At 46.0% G+C, this 12,005-nt stretch overlaps 1 pseudogene; it reads right to left on the bottom strand.

The window, feature by feature from the left end:
- Positions 1-4,918: 4,918 nt before the first annotated feature.
- The window catches only part of LOC143284344 (uncharacterized), a 15,242-nt pseudogene continuing 8,155 nt past the window's right edge, over positions 4,919-12,005 (bottom strand).

Consider the following 12,005-nt stretch of genomic DNA (forward strand, 5'->3'; position numbering starts at 1 on the left):
TACTTGAGTGCAGATATCAAACGAAACGAATCAACAGCAACACATTGAAAACACCAGAAACTCAACCCATGCACACATACGTGTGTTATATATATGGCCTAGAGGTAACGCGTCCGCCTAGGAAGCGAGAGAATCTGAGTGCGCTGGTTCGAATCACGGCACAGCCCCCGAAATTTTCTCCCCCTCCACTAGACCTTGAGTGGTGGTCTGGACGCTAGTCATTCGGATGAGACGATAAACCGAGGTCCCGTGTGCAGCATGCACTTAGCGCACGTAAAAGAACCCACGGCAACAAAAAGGTTGTTCCTGGCAAAATTCTGTAGAAAAATCCACTTCGATAGGAAAAACAAATAAAACTGCACACAGGAAAAAATACAAAAAAATGGGTGGCGCTGTAGTATGGCGACGCGCTCTCCCTGGGGAGAGCAGCCCGAATTTCACACAGAGAAATCTGTTGTGATAAAAAGAAATACAAATACAAATACAAATATATAAGAGATCAGACTAAATTGCACTCGGCGTAAGTAGGACTGCGTGTGTTTCGGTTTTAATAATGATAGTTATGAGGATGTGGATGAGAAAGAGGAAGAGGAAGATGATGATGATGATGGTGTTGATGATAAGAATAAGAATGATAAGAACAATAATAAGAATAAGAATAATGATACGTATTATAATGACGATGGTGACAAAAATATATAAACAGAACCTACTACTTAATGAGTTAAAACATTGTTCCTATCAACACCTCATCCGCCATATTTTCGTTTGTTTTTCAAAGAATAAAAACTGCTTAAAACACAATCATCTGACTGGTGTCTCACACACACACACACACACACACACACACGACCACAAACACAGGCACAGACTTCTTCCAAGCGAGTCAACCTGAATCATTACTCTTGTTGAATGTAGACTAAACCAATAATCATGCAAAAGTGCACTGATTTTCCTTGTATGAAATATCAAACAAACAAACAAATAAACAAACAAACACTTCATAACATTAAAATGGCAACCACATTATCTCAAAAAATGAAAAAAGACGGAAATGACTTATGTAAAGGATGAGAAAAGCGGAAGGGGCATTGCATGTTGGGATAGTGATGATGACGTCAACATCCGGCATCAGGATAAAGTCCTCTCAATAAGTATGTAATATGCACTGACGAGATATAATTATGATAATATTGACCGCCATTCCTCCTCAAAAATCACAGCAACAAAGTGGACATAGTGGGTTTGTAGTATGTACATATACAAATTAGGGCATCAGAAAGATACATCAGTGTGTGTCACACGTGAGCCATAAAAAAACAACAACACACACACACACACACATACACACAGCAGACCGCTGGAGATAGTTCATATATCAAATTTATATATCATATTAACACACAGTAACTGTTGGGAAGGACGAGTATGAAGACATGCATCAATACTATATTTGAAAAAAAAAGAAGAAAAAAAAGTATGCATAAATTACGAGACTGAGAGATGTAACTGTCAATTTTAAAACAAAACCAAAAATAAAAACAATCGTCACACAACCAATGTTCAGCACATTGTTTTTGTGCACGCTTATTCTTTAGTCATGAAACTCGAATGTTCCATGTACCCTGATCTTAAATAGTATACACACACACACACACACACACACACACACACACACCAACGAACACGAGTTTCAGTTTCAGTTTTATAAAGTGGTGTCAAATCATCGTTACACACTGACAGCACAGAACACGAACTACAAATGTAAAGAACCCATTCGCTGGAAAAGAAATATGATTCAATATTGAACCGAGCAACACAGCAGGCAGAAATGACAAAACAACTGAGACAGATAGCAGACAGGAATGTCTGAGAACTGAGACAGATTGGAATGACTGGTTACCGAAACAGACTGGAATGACCGAAGAATTGAGAAATATTCGAATGACTGAATTACTATTAGAAAAACGAGAGAGAGAGAGAGAGAGGGGGGGGAGGGAGGGAGGGGGGGAGGGAGCAGGCAGACAGGCAGAAAGACAGACGGACAGAGAAAACAAACAAACAAACAAACAGACAGGAATTACTGAAAACTGAGAGACAGGAATGAAAGATAAGAATAACTTAAAACTGAGACAAATAGGACTGATGAAAAAACAACAAAAAACACATGTACATATCCCCCCCCCCCCCTTCTTTCGGGAGAGGATTAGAGGAGAAAAAACAACAACAAAGAACTGAGATCAATTAAATGGAAAAAAAAGTCATTCTGGGGCCTGTTATACGTGAATATGGCTAAGAACCTTATTCAGAAAAAAACAAAAACAAAACAAAAACAACAACAACAACAAAAGAAATCTTCACAGCAAAACTAATGTTCACAATCACTATTCATGTTTCCAATACAAGCTTTTAAAATACGGGTTTGAAATTAAGCGACTCGAAGTAGGAATTTCGTGGGAATGTCGCGAAATTGCCACTTTAGTTATTGCACAACACCCGAATGAGGCTAAAGTGAATCACATGTTCAGTCTCTGTCAGTTCCTCGTAAGCTTATATTCAAGTGCGCTGGTAATTTTTTTTTTTTTTTTTTATAGAAAGAAAGAAAAAAAAAAGCCACAAAAAACACACAAAAACAAACAGAAACAACAACGACAACAAAAAAACAATCAAACAAACCCCCACACCCCTCCCGAACCCCAGAACCCCACCCACACCTCCCCAACCCCACGCCCAAACAACGACAACAACAACCAGCCTAACTAGTTAACTAACATCAGACACAAACATTTAGTTTTTAATATGTCTATATGAAGTGCTTTGAATAAAAAAAAAAAACAAAACACACCCAAAAAACAACGAAGCATGGAATGATAATTTATGAACTGTGAATATAATGGGTACTTTATGAGAACACCAGTAAAACAACTGTCGTCAGACGAAGAAAAAAAACGAAAACGAGGAGAACAAGATATCATAGATAATCACATGTTTACCAGTTACTTTAACACCGACTTCCTTTTTTTTTTTTTTTTTCTTTTTTATTTTATTTATCGAGTATTTGTTCATCTTAACATTTAGATTAAGAGAGTAAGTGAGCGATGCCTTTTGATTGCTGCTGTAATGTAGTGACATGAAACACAAACTGAAAGCAAAGCACATGCGAGAGTTTCTTTATTTAAGTACGTTCATGCGCGGGTTTCTAGTCGCGTGTTTTCCGCCGAACTAGTTTTTTTTTTGCATACAGAAAGAAAAGCATGACTTCTTGGACTAAAAGTTTCAACAATTTTTTTTTTCTTCTTCTCAATGGCAACACAGGGAACAATTAAATTTATCCCCAAAACGAAAATGAATAGATACATGAATACATGATTAAATAAGTAAATAAACAAGTAAATAAATGAATAAAATTACATAAGAAAAGGATTAAATCACACTTGCCTGAGGAAGCTTTGTACTCAAAATCGGAAGCTTGCATGGCCGTTCAATTCACCCACAAATTGGAAAAAAATAATAAACCAAAAATATTTACCAAAAGAACTGTAATAAAAAGCACACACACACACACACATTGACCAGGAAAAGCGTCCTCTTGCTTTCTTCTACGTCATGATCACATGACTTCCGTTTCCTTTTCCGCAGAATGACATCATCATCATCACCATTATTCCGAGGTCCATTGGGAGGGAAAAAAAACAACAACAAAAAACACACACAAAAAAACACACACAAAAAACAAAACAAAAAAAAGAACCCCCCAAAAACACGTGCTGGATTCCTTTTTCCTTCGTTCGAAGAAGTCTACTTGTTCTCAAGCACAGACAGTTTGAAGTAATGGATGCAGTACCAGAGATGAACGTTCACAAGCGTTACTTAAACAGGAAAAAAATCCCCCAAAAAAACACACTCACAACGCGACAACAAGCTATGAAGAGTAAAGAAAAAAACAAAAAACAACAGAAAACCACACACACACACACACACACACACACACACACACACACACACACACACAAGAACAACGATGGATGCAAAACACGACACTTTCTTCTTCTTTTTTTCTTGCCACTCTCCCACTTTCAATAGTCCCGTGGTTGGTGAATAATAATAATAATAATTATAAAACAGCCGCTGTCCCATCAATCAATCAATCAATCAGCTGTGTCCCAAAAAGGAAATTATGTACACAAGTCCTTAAAACGAAAACATACCATCCCAACCAACCAACCAACCAACCAACCAAGTCAGGCTGGCAATAAGGGAGGAGAGGAGTCCTTGACTTTCTCCAGGTAGAAAATAAATGATTAATCATGTTCACCAGATGCATAATAATGTTGTTGCTGTCCAGACTAGTGACACCGGACGCTACTCCAATGTGCGCCGTGTCGTTGTGTTTGTTTGTTTTTTTGTTGTTGTTGTTGTTGCTTTTGCTTGTTTGTTTGTTGTTGTTGTTGTCTTTTTTTTTTCTTTTTTTTTTGGGGGGGGGGGGGGGGGGGTGGAGGATGAAGATGACCGTTTCCGTCTTGTCATTCATTGCACAGTATCAAACAAAAAAACAAAAAAAACAAAAAAAAGTACAAGGAAAATGAAAGCAGTAACAGTTGGAACTGGGAACTACTGCAGGTGGGCCAGGTCTTTTTCTTTTTTCTTTTTTTTCTTTCTTTCTTTCTTTCTTTTTGTTCCAAACTTTCTCAAACCGCCTGTGTCTGTCGCCACCACTGGGTCTCAGTCCCGGAAACGGAAGTAGAAGGGGTGGGTGGGTGGGTGGGTGGGTGAGTTGAGGAATGGGGAGGGGGCAGGGTGGGAAGGAAGGTGGGAGAGAGGGCGGGGTGTGAGGAGGTGGTGGGGGTGGTGTGGGTGGTGTGGGGGGTGGAGGGGCGAGGGGTAGGGAAGGGTAAGGTCAGGGAGGTTGTTGGTTTGCTCCGGTCAGTGGTGGCCCATGGCGGACGCGGAGAACTTCATGCGCTTCTGCTTCTGGCGCTGGTTGCAGAACCACACCCTGACCACGTTCTTCTTCAGGTCCAGCTTCTCGGCGATCTGGGCGATCTTCTCGCCGGAGGGCCGCGGCTGCACGGCAAAGTAGGCCTCCAGGCTGCGCTTCTCTGGGGCGGCGATGGAGGTCCGCTTGCGCTTCTTCTCCTCAGCGCCGGCCTCCGACTTGCGTTCGCGGGCCTGTCGCTCGGCATCCTCCAGCCAGGCCATCAGGATGGGCTTGAGGGCGATCATGTTGTTGTGGCTCAGCGTCAGCGACTCGAAGCGGCAGATGGTGGACTGCGAGAGGCAGCCCACGCCGGGGATCTTCAGGTTGGCCAGCGCCGCCCCGACATCGGCCTGCGTGACGCCCAGCTTGATCCGCCGCTGCTTGAAGCGCTCGGCGAACATCTCCAGCTCGCGCGGGTCGCAGTCGCTGTCGTGCACGGCGTGGTGGTGGTGGTGGTGGTGGTGGTGGGCGTGGGGGTGGTGGGCGTGCGGGTGGTGCGGGTGGCCGGGCGGCGCCCCCGGGAGGTGGTGGTGGGGGTGGTGGGGGTGCGAGGAGGGGTGGTGGTGGTGCATGCTGGCCGGGTGGCTCGGAGGCAAACCGGGGTGGTGGTGGTGGGGGTTGACGGAGGCCGGGTGGGCGGCCGAGTACATGGGGGTGTACATCTGAGGCGGGTGGTTGCCCCCTCCGCTTCCGCCTCCACCACTTCCACCTCCACCTCCACCGCCTCCTCCTCCTCCCCCGACCCCTGACGGGGAGTGGGGGGTGTGGCCGTGGGAGGCGGAGGACACGGCGATGCTGGGGTGGTGAGGGTGGGGGTGGTGGTCGGCCATGGAGGCCACGGGACCCAGCGGCATGCCCGGGGGGGTTGCTGGGCGTCAGCGGTTCGAACATGGCGTCGGCGGCCGGCCCGAAGGACGGGTGGTGGTGGTGGTGGTGGTGGTGGTGGCCCATGGGCGCCATCTGCGACCTGGGGGGCCCGCCGTGGCCGCCCATGGTGAAGTCGGGGGTGTGGCCGTACAGGCCCTCGGGTTTCATCAGCTGGGGGCCCGAAGGGGACTTGCCCATCTCCACCACCCCCATGGCTTCCGCCCTCGCCAGCAGTCCGTCATCCAAGCCCGAGAAAAAGTTGCCCTGAAAACACAGAAAAGTTAGGCATGTGTTAGTGTTGTTAGTTGTTGTTGTTGTTGTTGTTGTTAATACTGTTGCTCTTGTTGTTGTTGTTGTTGTTGTCGCTGTTGTTGTCATTGAGGGTTTTCTTTCTCTTAATGTGACCATACACGACAATGTACAGTCTCGACAGAAGACCGACAAGCAAAACTTGAAACTAGATGACCTGAAAACAAGAAGTGATGCTTGTGTTACTTTCTTCTTCTTCTTCGTTCGTAGGCTGCAACTCCCACGTTCACTCGTATGCACACGAGTAGGCTTTTACGTGTATGACCGCCATGTAGGCAGCCATGCTCCGCTTTCGGGGGGTGTGCATGCTGGGTATGTTCTGGTTTCCACAACCCACCGAATGCTGACATGGGTTACAGGATCTTTAACGTGCATGTTTGATGTTCTGCTTGCATATACACACGAAGGGGGTTCAGACACTAGCAGGTCTGCACATATGTTGACATGGGAGGTCGTAAAAAATCTCCACCTTTTACCCACCAGGCGCCGTCACCGTGATTCGAACCTGGGACCCTCAGATTGAAAGTCCAACGTTTTAACCACTCGGCTATTGCACCCGTCGTTACTTTGGTTTTCTGACCCATCACCTTCACCATTTCAACGGCATTACTCCAACACGTTTCATTCATCCGTGTCCCCGATACCACCACAACCGGGGCTGTCTGTCGCAGTCCCAGCTCGTCTGCAGTCCTCCCCGGGGAACCTTCCATGTCAGGTCGTCACGTCATGGAACATTTTACGTGTATGACCGTTTTTGTTTACTTACTCCACCATGTAGGCAGCCATACTCCGTTTTCGGGGGAGTGTATGCTGAGTATGTTCTTGTTTCCGTAACCCGAGTGGTTAAAAGCGTTGGACTTTCAATCTGAGGGTTCCAGGTTCGAATCACGGCGACGGCGCCTGGTGGGCAAAGGGTGGTGATTTTTACTGATCTCCCAGGTCAACATATGTGCAGACCTGCTAGTGCCTGAACCCCCTTCGTGTGTATACGCAAGCAGAAGATCAAATACGTACGTTAAAGGTCGTCACGTCAAGAGGCCACACAACAAGAGGAGACCCCGCACTACTGCCGAGTCACTTCGTATCGGTGGCGTTCAGCAGTGCCTGATCTGATTTCACGTGCTCAGGAGCCAGTTGCATTGATTGATTGATTGATATGGATACTTATATAGCGCCTATCCTCGGTCGGAGACCAAGCTCTAAGCGAAACATGGGGTCATTTACTCAACAGGCTGCCGTCCTGGGTAGAGCCGACTGACCAGCGGCTGCCATTGGGCGCTCATCGAGTTCGTTTCCTGTGTCGCTCAATCATATTTCAGGCACGCACACATACACACTCAGACAAACATGTAACATTTTACGTGTATGACCGTTTTTCGTTTATTTACCCCCCCACCATGTAGGCAGCCATACTCCGTTTTCGGGGGGAGTACATCGTGAAGATCCACCACAGCAGCCAAAGAAGTATATGTTCGTGACAACTCTCTTTCGTACTGTAACACAGTGTGTATCGTTAATTAACTCTCTCCATACGAACGGCGAAAGAGAAGACGTTAACAGGGTTTCACCCCAATTACCACCATCAAAGTATTGCAAGTGGAAGGCTCTCATACTGAAGAGGTGAATGTTGACGAAGAATACCACAATTCTGACGAAGGAAGCTAAAGGTTGGGTCATTCAGACACCCACTGGACATCCGAGGGGTCTGTGTAGAGGAGAAGAAGAGAGGACTGGCCGTACTGAGTGAGTTAACCCATTCAGCCTCAACAGGCTTTCCTTCCATTCATACTGACACTTGAGAATGTCGACCGGTGTCGACGTAAAACCTGATGTATGATGTCACGAAAAAGAAACCCCCCCACTAAAAAAAAAAAAATAAAGAAAGAAACAAGCAAACAAACAAAAATTTTTTGTTTGATATGTCTCCTCTCTTCTGCGTCTCACTTGGTCACCCCCACCCCCCCCCCCATTCCACCCCCCCCGACGCCCCCCCCCCCCCCCAAAAAAAAAAAAAAAAAAAAAACAAAAGAAAAAACCGAAGCTGCACAAGCCAAGAATGAAGAGTGTCTGGAAGAAGAAAAAAAAAAAATCAAAGGTCAAACGTTTAAGCGCACTCTACGGAGGAGGACATATGAGAGTCCTCCATCCTGGGATTATGTGTTATAATCATACTCCATCAAATGTACACTGAAAATACCGCATACAAAAAAACAGACAATACAATCATATACATTGTTGTTGTTGTTGTTGTTGTTAATTATAGCCAAGACGACGATCAAGAAAGATGGAATCAACCAGGGTATTTTTTTTTGTAAACGATAAGAGAACATAGAAGAAGAAGAAGAAGAAGAAGAAGAAGAAGAAGAAGAAGAAGAAGAAGAAAAAGAACGTGAAGTACTGAATGACACTAATAATATACAGTGCAAGTTAAGAGAACAATATATTATTGCCACATCGCTTATAAATTAACACAAACTAACCAGATCCCAAAATACACAAACATACGCATTAAACATATACACGCACACACTAACACACACGCACGCACGCACGTAAGCACGCACGCACGCAAAACACTACTACTACTACTACTACTGTCACTACTACTTTTCACGCTATACCCATTCTCTGTTTCTCTTTCCCTCCCTTTATTCTCGTCTCTATCTGTGCTTTTGTCTGTCTGTTCGTCTGTTCGTCTGTCTGTCTATCTGTCTGTGTCCACCGTGTCGCAGTCTTCATGTTCACACTCGAAAACAGGACGATGGAAACAGAATTAGCCTGCACGCAAGACTCAACCGCCATCCTCCACCAACACCCCCCCCCCCAAACACCTCCCCTCCTGTCCCCCTTACCACTATCATATAATTATTATTCTCACCAACCCCAAGCTATGTTACTTTATATCATATGATCATTATTTTAACACAATAGTCATGTCACAGAACATATCTTTCTCCCAACAACCATCAAAAGCTAGGGAAAAAAACACCCCCACCCCCCTTACCCCCCTGGGGCTCAAACCCCCCACGCCCCTGGGGGCCAGCCACCCTCCCCACCCTGCGGACCCCCCCAGCCCCCATCCCCCCCCCCCCATTCCCTCCTGCACCCCCACCGCCACCATCCCCCACCGAACCCATCCTCACTCTCCCACCACCACCTCGGACTGCTCACCCTCTACTGTGTGTGTCACCTTCACGTGGAGCTGTTGCACATTAGCCTAATGAAAAACTACAGCGACATGGCCTTTCTGGCCCAACATTGAAATCCAATGCCAACCTTCTACCCTCCTCCTACTCTCCCTCCTACTCTCCCTCCCCCAACACCGCCCCCTCCCTCTCCCCTCTCCACGCCACTTATCCCCCACCCCACCCCACCCACCCCACACCCCACCAGAGTATCGACTCAGGATGCAAACAATACCCCGTTTCACACAAACGACTCTTTTGAAACAACGGGAAGGGCTGAGAGAGAGAGAGTTGGAAAAGGGAGTGTGGTGGTGAGATGGATGATCCGGAAGAGCGGGTGGATGAGTGGGGTAGTAGTAGTAGTAGGGAAAGGGGGTGGGGGGGGGGTGTAGGGGTAGAGTGGGTGGGATGCGGTGGAAGATGGAAGGGTGGTGGTGATGGTGGTGGGCAGGTGGGTTGGCCGGGGGGAGGGGGGGAGGTGCGGGGAGTGGGGGGGGGGGGGCTGGATGAGAGGTCGATTCCGCCAAGCGTGACAGAAAACACTGAACACAAAAGGCACAAACACTTGTCTGGGACGTGTGTGTGTGTGGAGGAAAAAAAAAAGTGGGGGTGAAAATGAATTGAAAGGAAGGATGGGGGTGGGGTGGGGAGGGAGGGGGGATTGGGGGTTGGGGTGGGGGGGGTGGGGGTGGACTACTACTTCTGCTACTGCTACTACTACAACAACTACTCCTCGCTTCCGGTTATTCCGTTCTATTGTGGGGTTGTTGGGCTTGCTTGTTTGCTTGCTTGCTTGCTTACTTGCTTGCTGACGGAAGGAAGGAAGGAAGGAAGGATGAGTGTTGGTTAGCACCGTTTTTTGTCTGCATTTGCTTGCTGGAATTGTTTGCGTGCAGCAGGTTGCGTGTGTTTGGGAGCGACTTGTTCTTTAATTTAAACAGCCAGTGGTGGTGGTGGTGGTGGTGGTGGTGGTGGTGGAGGTGATGACAGGTTTAAGTCCTCTGTGTGTGTGTGTGTGTGTGTGTGTGTGTGTGTGTGTGTGTGTGTGTGTGTGTGTGTGTGTGTGTGTGTGTGTGTGTGTGTGTGTGTGTGTGTGTGTGTGTGTGTGTGTGTGTGTGTGTGAATGGAATAGAATAGAATAGAATAGATTAGATTTTATTGTCATGAAACCGTAAGGTTTATAAGACACAAGTGCAATGGTAAATGAATGAACGAATGAAAAACACACAATTAATCAATCAGTTAATGCAGTAAATTGCAGCAGCATTCATAAACAAATTTTCCCAATCTTGTTTGTGTGTGTGTGTGTGTGTGTGTGTGTGTGTGTGTGTGTGTGTGTGTGTGTGTGTGTGTGTGTGTGTGTGTGTGTGTGTGTGTGTGTGTGTGTGTGTGTGTGTGTGTGTGTGTGTAAGTGTGTCTGTTCTCTCTCTCTCTCTCTCTCTCTCTCTCTCTCTCTCTCTCTCTCTCTCTCTCGGTATGTATGTTTGTCTGTCTCTCTGTCTGTGTCTCTCTCTGTCTCTCTGTCTCTGCCTGTCTGTCTGTCTGTGTCTCTCTCTGTCTCTGCCTGTCTGTCTGTCTGTCTGTCTGTGTCTCTCTCTGTCTCTCTGTCTCTGCCTGTCTGTCTGTCTCTCTAATGTGACGTCAAAAAAACATTAAGCTTGTTGTTGTTTACATCTTGTCATTGCTGTGAACTGCGCAGACTTTGAAATGTATCACCGATGAATACTTTGTTGAAAAAAAAAAAAAAAAGCATTAAGCAAAGTGCGCACAGAGAAAAAGAGACAGACAGACAGACAGACCGACAGACAGACAGTAATAGTTCCAGATGGTTTATTCATGTATAGGCCTTGGTTTGACGGGGTATGTGAATACAAATTTCTACAAGCATTCTTTTCTTTCTTTCTTTCTTTCGTTCGTTCGTTCGTTCCATGTTTCTCTGTTTCCGTCTCTATGTTTCTTCTCTGTTTCTGTCTCGGTTTGTCTGTGTTGCTCTCTGTCTCTGTCTGTCTGTCTGTCTGCCTAGTTCATTTGTTGTTGTTGTTGTTTATTTGACCCTGGGGGCAGTAAGCTCAATGACTCAACTGAACAAAGTTAATTCACTCAGTACGGCAAGTCCTCTCTTCTCCTCTACACAGACCCCTCGGATGTCCAGTGGGTGTCTGAATGACCCAACCTTTAGCTTCCGTCGTCAGAACTGTGGTGTTCTTTGTCAACATTCACCTCTTCAGTATAAGAGCCTTCTGCTTGCAATATTTTGATGATGGTAATTGGGTTGAAACGCTGTTAACGTCGTCTCTTTCGCCGTTCGTATGGAGAGAGTTAAGTTGCCCCCTTAACTTTTCACTGCATTTATGCAGCAGCTGGGTAGAGGACCCATGTCACTGAAAGGTGACCAGATCATGGGTCTGTTATCGATGAACCAACTGCTCTTTATGTTCGGTGGTAGGATAGGCCATAATATTTTCCACACATTACAGGGGGGAATCCCCAGCTATTCCTAGACACTATATATCCGTGTTTATAGCACAAGGGAATTTTGCACTCTAAATTGACTGGCGGTGAAAGGGTTAAGCAGGCTGCAAAGGGCAAGAAACGATACGTTATGCATGCTTGTCTGAAGCATTGTATGAACGAGAACGACTGAGCGTAGTTTAAGAACAGGCTTG

The sequence above is a fragment of the Babylonia areolata genome, chromosome 7 (genome assembly GCF_041734735.1).
Source record: "Babylonia areolata isolate BAREFJ2019XMU chromosome 7, ASM4173473v1, whole genome shotgun sequence".
NCBI classification, from domain to species: domain Eukaryota; kingdom Metazoa; phylum Mollusca; class Gastropoda; order Neogastropoda; family Buccinidae; genus Babylonia; species Babylonia areolata.